The sequence below is a fragment of the Schistocerca piceifrons genome, chromosome 8 (assembly GCF_021461385.2).
Source record: "Schistocerca piceifrons isolate TAMUIC-IGC-003096 chromosome 8, iqSchPice1.1, whole genome shotgun sequence".
Classification (NCBI taxonomy): Eukaryota; Metazoa; Arthropoda; class Insecta; order Orthoptera; family Acrididae; genus Schistocerca; species Schistocerca piceifrons.
The window spans coordinates 117183167-117201554 of record NC_060145.1 but is presented as its reverse complement, the minus strand read 5'-3'; positions in this window follow the sequence as shown (position 1 = coordinate 117201554).

The window sequence follows — 18388 nt, the reverse complement described above, 5'->3', positions numbered from 1 at the left end:
CGACATTAGTACAAGAAAGTCATAGAAGTCACATGAGCTGAGGTTTTATGGAAGTTGCATAACTTTATGCTAATAGGAAGGAGGCTAACGACATGACAGACCGAAACTAGGTTTAGACCATTGACAGTATTACACTGCATTTTCGTGAGCAATTGAAATAGGAAGTGACACTTGACACAAAAAATACTCCACATGTTTGCTTCTGCTATGATTCTTGAAGTGGTGTACACACTGTGAAATATTATGATTATTCACACTCCGTAATCGTACTTAATTACTGAGAGTTATTCGAACTAAGTCTGTTAGAGGTCAGGTATGCATTTCTTTTATTTAATGATGGACAAGGAACCAAAATGTATCTTATAATTTATAATGAGTAGAAAATTTGGGTCAGATGGATTACACAGAGGTTGTGTGTGGACACTGTGTCTTCGGATTGTATGGGATGCTGAATTGAAGTTGCAGTAGGATTTTATCTGTACTTGTTCGAGGAGACTGACTAGAGGAAAGAGTTGTTATGGAAGTGAAATGATATTGGTGCTGAGGTTTATATTTATCGACGTATTATTATAGGTATTGAGAGTATATGAAGTTGATGATTATTGGAGTTTTTGTGGACGAGAGGTAAGGTAAATGATGTTGATGATAAGAGTTATATGTATCGACGTATTGAAGAAGTATTAGTGACGTATTGAGATTATGTGATGCTGATGATTATTGGAGTTTTGGTGTATAAGAGGTAAAGTAAGTGAGGAGCATATTTTTTTTTGTTGGTCTTATGGAACAAGGAGGATGAAGATACCAGACTAGAATACTAAAATAGAAGGAAGATAGTCTATACACACACTTTGTTAAATCACTAAGCAGTATATACTTTTTTTTGGAGAGAGGAAGTAATTGCATATCTTGGCTCACTGACAGTTGTTCAACAACAGTACATTTTGATCTGGCTTGGCAAACATTGGTCTTGACATGATGACTATGACGTTGACTTAACTATTATTGACTGTTACACATTGCTGCCAGTACTACTTGATACACATGATAAACATCAGATTTTGACAGAATTACATTTACACAATTAACACTATTCAGTTACACAGTAGTACTTAATGTGGATGAAAGATGAGTGAGTGTGTTTTGTGTGTTTTCCTTTACTAATCCTAACCACCTATCTCCTAAATATTATTTTATTTGTTTGTAGTGGCTTGCACTGACGCCCATAAATATTATAGGTTTACTGGTATTTGTGTATTGTAATAGTTAATAGGACAATTATCTGATATCATTTGTGTGTTTGTTATGATTTGTATGTTACTGTAAAAGCATTTGTATGTGCATTCAAACTATTGTTTATGCCTAGACTGTCTGATTAGTGAAGATAAATAATCTGAACTGTTACCTGCACTTTTCAACATGATGTGTGACATTTGGTCGTGTTTAATTTCTGCTGATGAACAGTGTGATTAGTGCTAGTGAATTTTATCGAACTGCTTCTGCTGAGAGATGTGACTTTTTGCTGTCTGCACCTACTCAGTATTGCTGAGTGCCACAGATGGAACTGCTTCTACTGAAATAATGTCACTTGTTGCTGTCTGCACCTGCTCAACATTGCTGGGTGCAACTGATGGACTGCTTCTACTGAATGGTGTCACTTGTTGGTGTCTGCACCTGCTCTCAACATTGCTGGGGGCAACTGATGAACTGTTTTTACTGAAATGAAGTCACTTGTTGCTGTCTGCACCTACTCAACATTGTTGGGTGCCTCTGATGGACTGCTTCTACTGAACTAATGTGACTTGTTGCTGTGTGTACCTCTTGAACTTTACTGGGTGCCACAGATGGACTGCTTCTACTGAAATAATGTCACTTGTTGGTGTCTGCACCTGCTCTCAACATTGCTGATGCAATTGATGGACTACTTCTACTGAAATGATGTCACTTGTTGCTGTCTGCACCTGCTCAACATTGCTGGGTGCAACTGATGGACTGCTTCTACTGAATGGTGTCACTTGTTGGTGTCTGCACCTACTCAACATTGCTGGGTGCAACTGATGGATTGCTTCTACTGAACTAATGTGACTTGTTGCTGGGTGTACCTGCTAAACTTTACTGGGTGCAACTGATGGACTGCTTCTACTGAAAAGATGTTACCTGTTGGTGTTCTTTTTTGTATTAACTAATCATTGAAAGCATTTTATGTGAACATTTGTATAAACTGATTTTTTTTGTATATTGTGTAAACTATTATGTAAAGTCACATGTATGAAGAGAAGTTGTATTGCCTACTGTATTTTATATATTAGGTTAGTAAAAGGTCAGTGCAAAGCCAAAATTTTTAACTAATTATGTGATACTTAGGTATTAATATTATCTTTTATTTTTGTCTGTATTTTTCTGGACGAATTTGGTGGTATTTTCACCACCAATGCTGGCAAAAATACCATCAAATTCTGGCCTGTGGAGGAGGGGCATATGAAAGGTGGCTACACTGTGCCACTGCGCCAGAGATTGCGCCAAAGAGTACTATTAAGCCGCCTCCACAGTGTGTGTTTAGAGTTCATGGCAGTCAGTGCTTATTAGGAGCTCGTAGTAGTCAGTGCTTGTTATGAGATTGTAGAAGTCAGTGGTTGTCGAGAGTTCATGGCAGTCAGTGCTTGTCGAGAGATCGTAGAGGACAGTGCGTGTTAAGAGTTCGTGCCGAGATGTGCTAGTGGGCACTGCTGGTCGTGAAATCGGAGGGATATGTTGTAGTAAAGAGTGTTGTTCCATGTTGTATGCAGTTATTTGATGGGAGAGATAGCAGATGTTATTGTAATGAGTGCATTTCGTCAATATATATGAAGGTAAAAACTACAATGTTCTTTTATTAATTGTGTGTCTGAAATAATGCGTCACTACAGGTTCAGTCAACAAAGCATCTGGCTTGTGTTCTTGTATTAGAGTGAATTCTGGTTTTCTTGCGTAATTATAGTTTTCTAATTTTCTTTTGTCACGTCAGCATAGTTGGTATTTAAAAATTCTTGTCTTGTTGGAAAAGAACCGTGCCAGATGTGGACGTTGAGTCACACTCCCACATACAGAACAGTTACTCTTGTGCTTATTGGTGTTGTAGGTTTTATAGTTGCTGGGGACTTAATTAATTAACTGTGTTTACGAAAATTTTCTTACATTGTTTGTTGCAGTCAGATAGCGTAATAGTACTAGTCAGGGCCAACCGATCACGAGACACAGCGTAATCGGACATACAGCTACCTAAATCATTTTCAATCATACATTTAATTAAGCCCCCATGCACTATGTACTAAAGGAGCAGCAATGTCAGTAATTTTATAATAATTAATTAGATTTTTCTGTGGTAACTAAATCTTTTGCGGGTATACGTGTGTTTTCCCAGTGAATACCCTGCTCAAATGTCTCTCATGTTTGCAACTGCATGGATATGTTGTTTTGCCATGAATTTCCAATGGCGCAGCGTCCCATCACATTAAGTTACTCATGCTGACTTCTGAACCGCATAGTGTCGTATACGTATGTAACGGGGTTCCCCCCCTCCCCCTATACTGTCACTCACGGCCCGCATGTTGATTGTGCAACACGTTATCGGAACTTGAATGGTGGATCTCTGGTTGCTCCCATCTGAGGTCTGTTGTGAATGGTCGTATCGGTCATAACTGGTCGAGCCTAATACATAATACCGTGTTTGCTGTTGAAAACGGAAGTGTCATTATAAAATGCATCGGCTGCTAAGGTACTTGTGATTTATGGCCTTTGAAAGCATCAGCATCTTCACAGTTACTCCGCAAGGCACAGTACTGTGTGTGTGTAGCAGAGTACCCTGTGCCACTACCTGTCATTTCCCCTCCTGTTCCACTCGCAAATAGAGCGAAGAAGAAACGACTGTCTGTAAGCCTCCGTATGAACCGTAATTTCTCGTATGTTATCTTCGTGGTCCTTACGCGCAAAGTATGCTGGTGGCAGTTGTTGTTTCATAACCCTCGCCGCATATGATCGTCGCGTGGGATGTCAGCGGTTCAAATTTCTTTATACACCGAAGTGAAAAGGTTACAGATGGTTGTGAAAAGCTTAAGGATGTTCAGTTTTGTTGGAGTATGCATAAAAACATTAAGTCCTGTTTTTTATTTAAAAAGTAAGCACTAAAAGAGAAAAAATAAAATATATGCACTTTACAACACATCCCAGAAAAGACAATATACATCTAAGAAACGGCACTGCCCTATCACTTATAAGCTGAAGGACATGCACTGGAAAAAAAGAATTTAGGAACAACAGAATGTCTCTCTCTCTCTCTCTCTCTCTCTCTCTCTTTATCTCTCTCTCTCTCTCTCTCTCTCTCACACACACGCACACACACACACACACACACACACACACACACACACACACACATGCAAGATGCGAGTCAAATTTCATATATGAATTTCATGTATATATGAAATTTGATTCACTAATTGCGAATCTAAATAGTCTTCAGCTGTACTGAATACTGGTGGCATATGAAATTTTTGCCGGACCGCGACTCGAATCGAATGGCCCGCTTTACGCTAATGGTCGCTTTAACCACTTCTGGTATCCGAGCATGCAAGTCTGAAGGAATGTTGTTTCACGTGGACTGTCAACACAGGCATTGTACATTTCTAAAATATGTGTTCCATATCTCTGACGGGCTTAGGTAAAAAATTCAGGGTTGCGCTAGGTAAAAATACGGTTCAAATGGCTCTGAGCACTATGGGACTTAACTTCTGAGGTCATCAGTCCCCTAGAACTCAGAACTACTTAAACATAACTAACCTAAGGACATCACACACACCCATGCCCGAGGCACGATTCGAACCTGCGATCGTAGCGGTCGCGCGGTTCCAGAATGTAGCGCCTAGAACCGTTCGGCCACTCCGTGCGTTAGGTAAGAATCTATGCAAAGGACGTAGGTGTTTGGGAGGATAGCGGGATGACAGAAGATGAGGAGGAATTTGGGGTGTGAACAGAGCAGTAGGACCAAAGAGAAAGGGATGGGGAGAGTTGGAGAGAGAAAAGGATAAGGGAGCTCTGATGTGGAATGAGATAGGTGGGGAGAGATGTAGTTGGTAGGACACACAAATATTGGGGCGGATATCATTGTCTGCGGTAGGTAGTAGGCTCAACATGTCTTGACACATGATGAGGAGTGTGATTACTGTAGTAACTATTACCGGTTTTTGTGAAGGATCATCATCAGATGCACGTATAAAAAAGAAAATGAAAACTTATGAGTGAGAGCATTACCATCCCATACATCAGTACTGGTAGTAGTATTAACGTAGTTGTGCTGAGAAGGAGCTAAGAGCAACTCACTATTTTGCTAAATTAGAAACAAGCTGAAAAATCTGTAACCAAGATGGGCACTGTCATAAGCTGTTAAAATACAATAATACTGTGACAAAGACAAATGACACCTAGCGTAGTGTCATTGTCAGAATCCTGTTCTTACAACTGCAGCGTAAGCAACTAAAGAGGCTTGGCCTCCTGTTGTTGTGTCCTATAAAATAGGTTTACTGCGTTTGTTGTCCGCCCACGAGAGCTGAGTGGTCAGCGCGACAGAATGTCAATCGTAAGTGCCGGTGTTCAGTTCCCTTCTGAGTCGGAGATTTTTTTCCGCTCAGGGACTGGGTGATGTGTAGTCCTAATCATCATCATTTCATCCCCATCGATGCGCAAGTTGCCGAAATGGGGTCAAATCGAAAGATTTCCACCCGGCGAACGGTCTACCCGACGGGAGGACCTAGTCACACGCCATTTACATATTTTACTGCGTTTGTTGGGAAAACAATGATAAGGGTATTAATAAAACTTATTACTTCTTTACGTGTTTTGACAGTGCGTACCCCGGGTACAAACTTTACTTCTTTTTTTAATTAGTAGTTGAAGGAGAGTTTTCTACTAAGCTGATGTTCAGGTCACGTAATTCAGAGCTGCAACCAATATTGTTGAATGGTGTCGTAATTCTTCCATTAAACTTCCTTGTTCTCTATTCTAGGTGCCACTGATCATGATATCATATACCGAAACCAGGCATAAAGTAAACGTAAAATTTTTCTATGAGACGTTTTTCAATACCAAATAATCTATTGTATCAGAAGCCAAGCATTAACTCAACTTGTCATGATTAAATTTCTTCTGGGTGTTGTATCACGTCATTGTTTAAGGTAATTTTCTTGTATACTATTAAAGAGACCGTGTTACAATGCTCTTCGTTGGCGAAAGACTGGTTTTCGCAGAGGAGAGGTGCCAAAATTTATGGCGTACTATCGGTGTCAATACGTCATATTCGTGAAATTTTATTGGTTCTGCAATACCAATGACAAGCGGGAGACGGTAGGAATGAAGCTATTCGTGGAGTATCCAGTTTGTCAGTGACTGGCGACACTCTGAAAATCAGCACTCGATTCCTGGTGGGCATGTCTTCTTGTTGTTGTGTATAGAAATGTACCGACAGTCTCTCAGTTTGTGGACACCTCTCTAATGATGTTGCCACGCTGCTTAATAATTTCAGTTCCCCTGTAACCTCCCCGCAAAAATTAAAAAAAAAAATAAATAAATGTGGAAATTGTGCTAAGTGTAACCTCCCCACAGAAATCTAATAAAGATATATAAGAATGGAAATGGAGCCAAGTGTAACCTCTCCGCAGAGTTATTTTAAATGAATAACACGAAAATGGTGCCAAATATAACCTCCCAACACAAAAATTAAAAGAATGATAATTGACCATGAACCACACAATAATATTAATTGAATAATGAACCATAAACAAAATATAACCTCCTAATAGAAATAATAATATCTGGTAAATTTTATAAGGGCAGCAGCGCTGACCTTCGGCCCTGTGAAATAATTAAACCTGATAAATTTCATAAGGGCAGCAGCGCTGACCTTCGGCCCTGTATTGTGAATAAAAAAAGCAAAAATTCTTACCTCAATAAAAACTGCATCTATATCTGCTCTTATTTATCAACACAGCTTCGTGCAATTCTGGCGTATATTTAATTTTGATTCTTGGAGGAAATGCGTAGGAAATATTCGTTAAATTTAAATGAATGTTTTTCTTTAAAAGAGTTACTTTATAAAACATTATTATTGGGGCATTTTTTGAACAAACTAATTACGATTAACATACATTATTAGATTTGCGCAATGCTGCTTCATTACCTTCTACAACAATACTCATCGTCCACCACAATCCCGACCAGAGTCGCAAGAAGAGCACGCCGCCGACGCATGCCGACTTCCTACTACCGTATCCGACTGACTACTACTACAGAGTACAACTGAACACTCGCGCGGTCAAGCGCAGACTAGCAACGATAAATAACTCTCTGGTCAGAGATTCTGTCATGCCTCGCCATCGCTGGTAATGAATACATACGTGTTTCACCCCCACCCGGTTTTTTCAGTGGAAAGTACACGGTTCTTTCGCCAGAACACGGACTTTCTGGAACGAGATAAGTTGGCGACAGTCATGGCGATGTTCCGCTATCGCCGTATACACTACAGGCCATTGAAATTACTACAACAAGAAGAAATGCAGATGATAAACGGGTATTCAATGGAGAAGTACATTGTACTAGAACTGACATGTGATCGCATTTTCACGCAATTTGGGTGCATAGATCCTGAGAAATCAGTACCCAGAACAACCACCTCTGACCGTAATAACGGCATTGACACGCCTAGGCATTGAGTCAAACAGAGCATGGATGGCGTGTACAGGTACAGCTGGACGGACATGCAGCTTCAACACGTTACCACAGTTCATCAAGAGTAGTGACTTGCGTATTTTGACGAGCCAGTTGATCGGCCACCATTGACCAGACGTTTTCAGTAGGTGAGATATCTGGAGAATGTGCTGGCCAGGCCAGCAGTCGAATATTTTCTGTATCCAGAATGGCCCGTACAGGACCTGCAACATGCGGTCGTGCATTATCCTGCTGAAATATAGGGTTTCGCAGGGATCGAATGAAGGGTAGAGCCACGGGTCGTAACACATCTGAAATGTGACGTCCACTGTTCAACGTGCCGTCAATGAGAACAAGAGGTGACCGAGACGTGTAACCAATGACAACACACCATACTATCACGCGGGGTCAGAAGCCAGTATGGCGATGACGAATACACGCTTCCAATGTGCGTGCACCGCGATGTCGCGAAACACGGATGCGATCATCATGATGCTGTAAACAGAACTTAGATTCATCCGAAAAAATGACGTTTTGCCATTCGTGCACCCAGGTTCGTCGCTGAGTACACAATCGCAGGCGCTCCTGTCTGTGATGCAGCGTCAAGGGAAACCGCAGCCATGGTCTCCGAGCTGATGTACCATGCTGCTGCAAATGTCGTCGAACTGTTCGTGCAGATGGTTGTTGTCTTGCAAACGCCCCCATCTGTTGGCTCAGGGATCGAGACGTGGTTGCACGATCCGTTACAGCCATGCGGATCAGATGCCTGTCATCTCGACAGCTAGTGATACGAGGCCGTTGATGCACATAGCCGCTCAACCGGCCACACCTGGGAAGCCAAATTTAGCATAATAAACAGCAACAGAGCCCACACAACCTCCTACAATGTGCGATAGACTCTGTGACAAATCTACCACTATTGTGACAACTATGTCTTCTACAGCCCAGCGGTGCCTCCGACGATTCTGATTGATACTCTTATGAACAACTTAACCTGTAACACTGGTACCGAGCACTGCACGATACCCATTCACTAACCAACCTTACCCTCGCATGATGTGTCGCAGACTTCCGCAGGGGTTTTTTCCCTTGGAGCTTGCCTTGGCACTGTTTCCCCATGCCCTTAAACCAGCCACTCTTCATCGCTTTTGGTCCACCTCTGTCACCTCGATGGGGTCGTGTTAGTGGGTAATGCTACCCGGACGCACTGACAACTTCATCGCCCCACATCCTCGATGTGCAACTAACAATGCGGGGATGACATTAGATCTATTGAGATGGTCACCACGTTGCTGTGACCACCAAGTAAACTGCAATAACTAATCATATTTGAAATGTTCTATTTAGGTATAACATGTGATATCACGAAAATGTACTTTTGTCTTCCAATGTAAACGTAAATGTGCCTGGAACAACACCATTGCCTTGTCTAATTCTCCAATTAAAAATACATCAAGGCATTCAATGTGTGTATAGAGAATTATGATGCGCCGTGTATATATTACTGCAGGTTCTTTACTGTATAATTTGCGTACCGTAGCCTTCTATAAATGCCAAAAGCAGAATTAGACATTTCAGGAAGGGACATCGTGGATAATTGTATGAAAGTAGAATCCTCTCAGTCCAGACAGACCGGAAACGCGAGTTGATCTTGAACATTCGCATTTTTAAAATGAAGATGTGCCATTTTATCTCGGACCTGACGCTACGTCATCGACACTGCGGTTTTTAACGACCCTCTTGTATCTTCTCTTCACAAAGGAATTATCGTCCAATTAATGCGGTCGTGTGATTATGCCCGACCGGCGTTGCGTCCGTCAGTTCAGATGCTCGAGTCACGGAGGTGACAGGTACTTGCTCCGAGGATCATGCCTGCTTAATCACTCCTGGGAGAACCACTAATGAGGTACGTCGAGATAATTGGGGCATGCAGTGCTGTAGGCAGGAGCCGTAGCTGTAGCAGTCTCTCCTAGCGAACGGATGTCCTCCTTACGGTACCTTAATATTTTCACAACGGAGATTTGAGTTTAACGTCATGTCGATAATAGTGTCAGTAGAGACGATGTTTTTTTGTGATGAAAAAATTCTTAAGAGGAAGGAAGTCGACGTAGGATTTATTAAACCCATATTCCTAACATTCACAGGAACGCCGTACATAATACGTTTATATAAGAGGAAGCTACAACGATTGCAGCGTTATTATCCTGAAAGGCCTTTCTGAGGGAATATCACGCCACCTGGAACTGATTATGAATGCCTGTGTTTGTTATATCTGTGGTGTTTGACTCTTTCATAATATTTCAATATCATATGCACAGATCGCTGACTGCTTGCAGACAAGCGCAGATTTCCATACCCTCCGTCTTCTCTACTGTCTTACCAACGAACACTGTCCCTCATATATCTCCTGAACCTTAATGCTCTTGTCGGGACAACAGGCAGGAAACCCTTCTGCCAGCAAAGCAAAATCCTTTCTGTTCCACGCTCTCTCTCAATTACTTTCTCGAAGTCCTTCTCAGTAGTAGCAGCAACTCGACTCTGGAATAATCTCCTGCACTATATTAGAGAACTAAAATGTCTCCAGCTTCAAGAGACAGTTAATGATATATCTACTGAAACAACAATAAAGGTTAGAATTATATATACACATTGGTGACCGTTGTACTCGTCCTCCTCAAATGGATCTTCCTCATTTCCCAGTATTCTCAGCTGATGCAGTCTCCAGTCTCCTGACCCTAAAACCCACTATATCAGAAAACATCTATTCTGTATACCTATTAATTCTTGCCATTATTATTATTGTTACTACTATAGCTGTTACTGGAAGCAGCTGTAGTAATAGAAGTACTGCCAGTATTACTTACTCACACTGACACTTCAGAGACTCATCATTTTAACACAATTTTTTAATATTAGGTAACTACTATGACGTAATAAATGTACTGTGTGGGTGAAACGCTAGTCCGATGTAGGAGAAGACACCATAGCCCTTTGCTTAACTGGCAAAATGACTTAGTGCCCAATGCTTACTTTGCTTTATTTGACAATGTCTAACTCTAGTGCGTGGGAATTTAAGGAGATGGGACCTGGATAAACTGAAAGAATCAGAGGTTGTACAGAGTTTCAGGGAGAGCCTAAGGGAACAATTGACAGGAATTGGGGAAAGAAATACAGTAGAAGAAGAATGGGTAGCTCTGAGGGATGAAGTCGTGAAGGCAGCAGAGGATCAAGTAGGTAAAAAGACAAGGGCTAGTATAAATCCTTGGGTAATAGAGGAAATATTGAATTTAATTGATGAAAGGAGAAAATATAAAAATGCAGTAAATGAAGCAGGCAAAAAGGAATACAAACGTCTCAAAAATGAGATCGACAGGAAGTGCAAAATGGCTAAGCAGGGATGGCTAGAGGACAAATGTAAGGATGTAGAGGCTTATCTCACTAGGGGTAAGATAGATACTGCCTACAGGAAAATTAAAGAGATCTTAGGAGAAAAGAGAGCCACTTATATGAATATCAAGAGCTCAGATGGAAACCCAGTTCAGAACAAAGAAGGCAGAAAGATGGAAGGAGTATATAGAGGGTCTATACAAGGTCGATGTACTTGAGGACAATATTATGGAAATGGAAGAGGATGTAGATGAAGATGAAATGGGAGATACGATACTGCGTGAAGAGTTTGACAGAGCACTGAAAGACCTGAGTCGAAACAAGGCCCCTGGAGTAGACAACATTCCATTAGAACTACTGACAGCCTTGGGAGAGCCAGTCCTGACAAAACTCTACCATCTGGTGAGCAAGATGTATGACACAGGCGAAATACCCTCTGACTTTTAGAAGAATATAATAATTCCAATCCCAAAGAAAGCAGGTGTTGATAGATGTGAAAATTACCGAACAATCAGCTTAATAAGTGACATCTGCTAAATACTAACGCGAATTGTTTACAGACAAATGGAGTAACTGGTAGAAGCCGATCTCGGGGAAGATCAGTTTGGATTCCGTAGAAATGTTGGAACACAAGAAGCAATACTGACCTTACAACTTATCTTAGAAGAAAGATTAAGGAGAGGCAAACCTACGTTTCTAGCATTTGTAGGCTTAGAGAAAGCTTTTGACAATGTTGGCAGGAATACTCTCTTTCAAATTCTGAAGGTGACAGGGGTAAAATACAGGGAGCGAAAGGCTATTTACAATTTGTACAGAAACCAGATGGCAGTTTTAAGAGTCGAGGGGCATGAAAAGGAAACAGTAGTTGGGAAGGCAGTGAGACAGGGTTGTAGCCTCTCCCCAATGTTATTCAATTTGTATACTGAGGAAGCAGTAAAGGAAACATAAGAAAAATTCGGAGTAGGTATTAAAATCCATGGAGAAGAAATAAAAACTTTGAGGTTCGCCGATGACATTGTAATTCTGTCAGAGACAGCAAAGGACTTGGAAGAGCAGTTGAACGGAATGGACAGTGTCTTGAAAGGAGGATATAAGAAGAACATCAACAAAAGCAAAACGAGGATAATGGAATGTAGTCGAATTAAGTCGGGTGATACTGCGGGAATTAGTTTAGGAAATGAGACACTTAAAGAAGTAAAGGAGTTTTGCTATTTGGGGGGCAAAATAACTGATGATGGTCGAAGTAGAGAGGATATAAAATGTAGACTGGCAATGGCAAGGAAAGCGTTTCTGAAGAAGAGAAATTTGTTAACATCGAATATTGATTTAAGTGTCAGGAAGTCGTTTCTGAAAGTATTTGTATGGAGTGTAGCCATGTATGGAAGTGAATCATGGACGATAAATAGTTTAGACAGGAAGAGAATAGAAGCTTTCGAAATGTGGTGCTATAGAAAAATTCTGAATATTAGATGGATAGATCACATAACTAATGAGAAGGTATTGAATAGAATTGGGGAGAAGGGGAGTTTGTGGCACAACTTGACTAGAAGAAGGGATCGGTTGGTAGGAAATGTTCTGAGGCTTCAAGGGATCACCAATTTAGTACTGGAGGGCAGCATGGAGGGTAAAAATCGTAGAGGGAGACCAAGGGATGAATACACTAAGAAGATTCAGAAGTATGTAGGCTGCAGCAGGTACTGGGAGATGAAGAGGCTGGCACAGGATAGAGTAGCATGGAGAGCTGCATCAAACCAGTCTCAGGAGTGAAGACCACAACAACAACAACAACAACAAGCTTTTTACAGGCTTCAACTATTGCATCCTCCTTTATTTTCGCTGTTTCAGTTTATTATTGAAAACTAGTTACGCCGACATTAGCGGCATCTGGTGAACTCAGAACACAAACATCTTGTGCCTACTGTACGGCAGCTTGTTTTAAACAGTAGTACTACTGACAACAGGACTCGTGCATGTGATGTTATTTATATGTATTTGACGATGCTGGTGCTGATTCCGTATTTAACATTTGACGATGCCACTATGGCTGCAGTACACTAGTACTTTATTTTTGTGAAACAGGTATGCCTCTTCATATTTAAAACGCACAAATGTAAATTTTGTTAGTACTACCTTTCATTACGTATTCTTCTTAAGCTGAATACAGTTTGCGAGTGTATTTATGTTTTTCCCATTTTTGCTGCAGATCTGATGATGGTCGTTAAAGACCGAATCAGATAATCTGTTAACAAATGTTTGTGAGCATAGACGTAAATTAAAGGAAACTTATTACATATACGGGTCACTGTTTTCTTCGCGACGATGTCGTAGCTTGTGTCGCATTGAATAAATAAAATGTTAGTCGATATTAATTGTAGCCATCATATCAGCATAGCAAACATTCGTAGTCGAGTAGGTTTGCATTCCAATCATCTGAGTGAGGAGGTGACTGTACAGTCCATTGTCGCAGTGATGACAGATGGTCCCAGCAGCAGCTGCTTCCCTTCTTCCATTCCTTTCCTTCCAACGCTGCCGCTTACAAATTACTCTTGGTCACCAGCTATTTCCTTCAAAAAACAGTGTCTCGCGAAGGACTAGCGATTTCCAGGTAGAACAGTCAAGTGCTGAAGTCTCCCAGTTCTTGACGCTGATGCAACACAACTTAATGATAACATTAAGTACGACATCGTTTCCTCTGACTTCACACTAGAGTTGTAAAACTGCTGTAGGCTGCCGTATACTGTCATAAGTAAGCGTAGATTGTGGTACTTTCGCTTGTAAGCTTCGTCGGGGTTAATGTCGTAGCCTTCTGACGTCTGCGTTAGGTGGGCTGCATGTCCATCGGGCGTTACCTCTTTCTGATCCCTTTTTTCGCGTATGCGATCAGCGTCTTACTCGATTCTCCTAGAAATTCGTCGAGAAACTGAGTGATGGTATACACAGGGCCGTATAGCCTTCAGAACACTTTCGATCTGGATAGTTATCCACCTGTCTGTTACTTAAAAGCCGGAAAGAGTGGCCGAGCGGTTCCTGTCGCTTCAGTCTGGAATCGCGCGACCGCTACAGTCGCAGGTTCGAATCCTGCCTCGGGCATGGATGTGTGTGATGTCCTTAGGTTAGTTAGGTTTAAGTAGTTCCAAATTCTAGGGGACTGATGACCTCAGATGTTAAATCCCATAGTGCTCAAAGGCATCTGCACCATCTATTACTTAAAAAGGAACAGTATTTACAGTCCAGCAATACTGAAATTGGTAATGTTTAATTGACGTTCATTGGTAAATTGTTGATCTGAAACTAGAAAAAAATAATACAGTAGGCGCTAGAAAAGGCAACTGTCTCAAAAAAAGATAAAATTAAAAGAAAACGCAAAATGAACACGTATCAAATATCCCTTCAATACTTCATCGAACTTTCATAGAACGTGTTTCTGTTATTCATAAACAACCTTCGACTAGACCACGATGAATAACGTTCTATTTTATGCAAAATATCAATGATTATAGGCGCTTTCTATGTTCGTGCACGTACATTGGACTTGAATCGAAAATAATTGCTTTGGTTACATAAAAACCCAGAAGTTACATGCTCAAATAATTTTCGTTATCTAATTTAGATTTTATATAGGTACAAAATACTCAATGGACTAACACTAAACGATCTGCTGTTGCAGTTATGTGCAACACACAGAAACAAACAGAAAACTAAGAGAAGTTGTCCGTTACTAGTTCTTTTGTCACAAATTCATGGTTCTGTGCCTACCAAAGCTAACAATTCTACCGATAATAGTACCATTTACTACGTCATTTACGGACTGCGCCGAAAGAACCGAACCGTACTTTTGACGGAGCCCTACTTTGCTTTCCACAAAGAACCTACCCGCTATTAACTCAGAGTAAATCATTTGTCTGGGAAAACTATTACTGAGCATGCGAAATAAACGCCAATTCATCATAACTGGTTTCGTAAAACCGTAACTCCTGTACCGTTTGTGCCTGCCTGACATTTGTGGGTCTGTCTTGGCATGCTGTAGGCAGGCACCTTCTAACGGTTTAAGATGCCGCTTGTAACACGTCCAGGATACAGATCAATGAAACAGAATGGTATCTACAACTGAAAAACCGAGAAACGATCCAACAAATAAAAAAATTTGCGTTATTATTGATATTACGAATCGAACGATTGAAATGGTACCATCAGCCAATAACTTACAGGTATTTGTAATATGGCCGCCTAGACACAACTTGTCACATAAGACGTATCTAGTCCCCTAGACGAAACATGTATACGATGTATCCAATATGGCAACATTTTGAGGAAATAAAAGCATCTTCCACTTTATTTTCTTTGGTAGAACTGAAATGAGATTGTTAGCAAAAGTGTGTAAGCGTACTGTCAACTGGCTTGGTTGTGGAGTATCTTTGCAGGCAGCCGCGTCTGTAGCGCGGGACACGGAACTGTTATGTTGCGTAGTGCGTAGCTTTGCATGTGAGAGGCATTTAGCATGGAAGTTGAAGTGTTGCTACAAGTGATATTACAGTAAAGTGGTAAAATAAAAAAATAATTCAGAGGAAAGTGCGTCAAGAAGTAATTTAAAAATGAGCAGTGCTGCTGATAACGTATTTTTGTATCCTCTCGTTGCGTGTCGTACCGTACTATATCAATCATCCGCGCCGTGTTCGGTCTCACAGGATGAACTGATGTGAATCAGTAGAAATTAGTCACCATAAAAGAGTACAGTCAGGTACCAGTGTCCTGTAGCGAGCGTGAGGACGTGCGTTCGATCACCGTGTTTCCGCATTATGAACAATCAGCCGCGCCGCGAAGGTTACGCGCACGCTCGTACAACTGTGAACTGTAAATTTAACTTCGTAAACAGTGTTAAAATTTATTACTAGTGTGAAGGAGGACTGATTCCAAAAATCTGTGTGTGCGTAGCAAGTGTAAGAATTTTCTTTCGATTACTCGGCTTTCGCATCATCAACAGTCGTCCGTGCCGCGTTCGGTTACGCGTACGTTCGTCCAAGTAATTTGGAGGACTTACAATCACCTATAACTTAATTTTATCCATTGTTTTTCAGTGTTTCGTCCGCGACTGTTTTACTTTTATAAAATGAAGAACAAACCGCCTTCAGTCACAAATTGCGTTTATTTACTGCGCTATGCATTTCGAGCCCTGGAGGCTCATCTTCAGGTGCTTTTTAGTGATTTACATCAGGTTTTTTTAGTTGTTTGCCTGTTGATACTACATTTTTGTGTTACAACATGGTATATTGTAGATACAAGTTTAACAGCATTAATAACATGAAACTAACTTACAGTTTAACATTGTATGATGTCTGCTTCTGTTGCGCAGTTGGTATACACAATACACATCTTTAATTTTGTAGTACATACTGGGATATATACATAGTCACACACTTTTTCGCACAGTGTAGTAGTAGAACGTAAACATGCCAAAGATTCTCGTTCATACAGATGTTCTACTTCTAAATATAATCGATTTTCTTGTTTCACAGAAGATAATATGAGGCTCGAAATGCATAGTGCAGTAAATAAACGCTACTTGTGACTGAAGGCGGTTTGTTATTCATTTAATCACCTACAAGTTGACATCGAAACTTATGACTTAGACTGTAAGCAGTGCAACCTGTGATTTTTTATCGTCTCAGAATACAGATGTTCATACCAGACGTAGGACAGTGTTCTGCTTGACGTGGAGTGGCTCCCCTAAAACCGGTTGCACATTTAGATAGATAATTTCAGGCAAGCCAGCAGCAGTGTGGGGCAGAGCAATACGACCGCCGCGGGATTATCAGGTACGTGGTGTGGACAGGGCGCCGCACGGTCAAGGAACGACAACCTGTTTAAAGGGTCCTTCCCCTGCCATTGTACTCCCGGGCGTGTTACAAGTGTAGCTGTGATTCTGAAAGAATTAAGCGAAATTAACGATTGCCCTGGCAATGACAAATAGCTAACATGGTCGTTCTCTGGAGTATATCTAATGAGATACAGTTGACACTCATATGAAATAAAATGCACTTTCTTAAGAAACCTAAGTTGAACAGATTGCCGGCCGGTGTGGCCAAGCGGTTCTAGGCGCTTCAGTCTGGAACCGCGCGACCGCTACGGTCACAGATTCGAATCCTACCTCGGGCATAGATGTGTGCGATGTCTTTATATTAGTGAGGTTTAAGTAGTTCTAAGTTCTAGGGGACTGATGACCTCAGATGTTCAGTCCCATAGTGCTCAGAACCATTTGAACCACTTTTTTTTTCTTTTGAACGGATGTGTGATACAATGGGCCAGTAGAGGTTATGCCGCGAGTAATGGGGCTAATGAGCAGTGGCACTACATCGGTAGTGTGTGCTGTATGTTGAGAATCTCGGTCTAACTAGAGGCATGCTAGGTTAGTCCGCGCAGGTGTAGTGACCACTGTGTCCAGGTGGCGTACTGGTCAGCGCATATTCCTAGTAAGGAGGAAACCACGGTACGATTGCCGGTCCGGCACAAATTTTCATTTTTCCTCACATATATAAACCAGTGCCCGCTGGCAGCAAATATCTTTAATTCCTTTGTGTATTGAGAAAAATCTGTTGTCTCCTTTTGAATATGGCATGATGTCGGATTGACTACAGGTAAGTAGCAGTTTCTAGCACAGACATATGACCGAAATGGCTTTCTCCTATTTATTGGTAGGATATTGAGAAACTTCAAAGTTACGGATTACTGCAGCAGAGCGAACGAATCATTCCATCAATTGCAAGCTATTTGCGAAAGTGATTACTTAATGATTACGTTGAGAGCATATTATGATACAGTGGTCAACGGCGATGGATCCGTATGAAGTTGGAATAGCCGTGGGAACAGAAAGTACACAAAGAAGGGGAGAGGAAATGCTCACAGTCATCGCAGGCACATTTACCAAGCGAGAAATGCAGCGGATTTTCTGGAACCTCTTAACTGGCCGACAGTCGGAGAGAAAAGTCTAATGCATCGTAAAATAGCTAGTTAGACATTTTCTGGGGCCGATTATCAGTTGGCAACTAGGAGTATCCTTCATTCTCTTGGCTATTTTGTATCACTCCCGCATAGGCCGTCAAGACAAAATTGCACCATTATTTACGAGGAACTTACACCGCATCGAAAAAATCACTTTCACTGACAGCAGTTTTTCTTGTGTCCACAGCACTGATTATTATCGCTATTTCACTTCCAATGGCTTAAAAATTTTATACAGGGTGAACCAGGAGGAGAGGTACACGCTTTGAGGGTT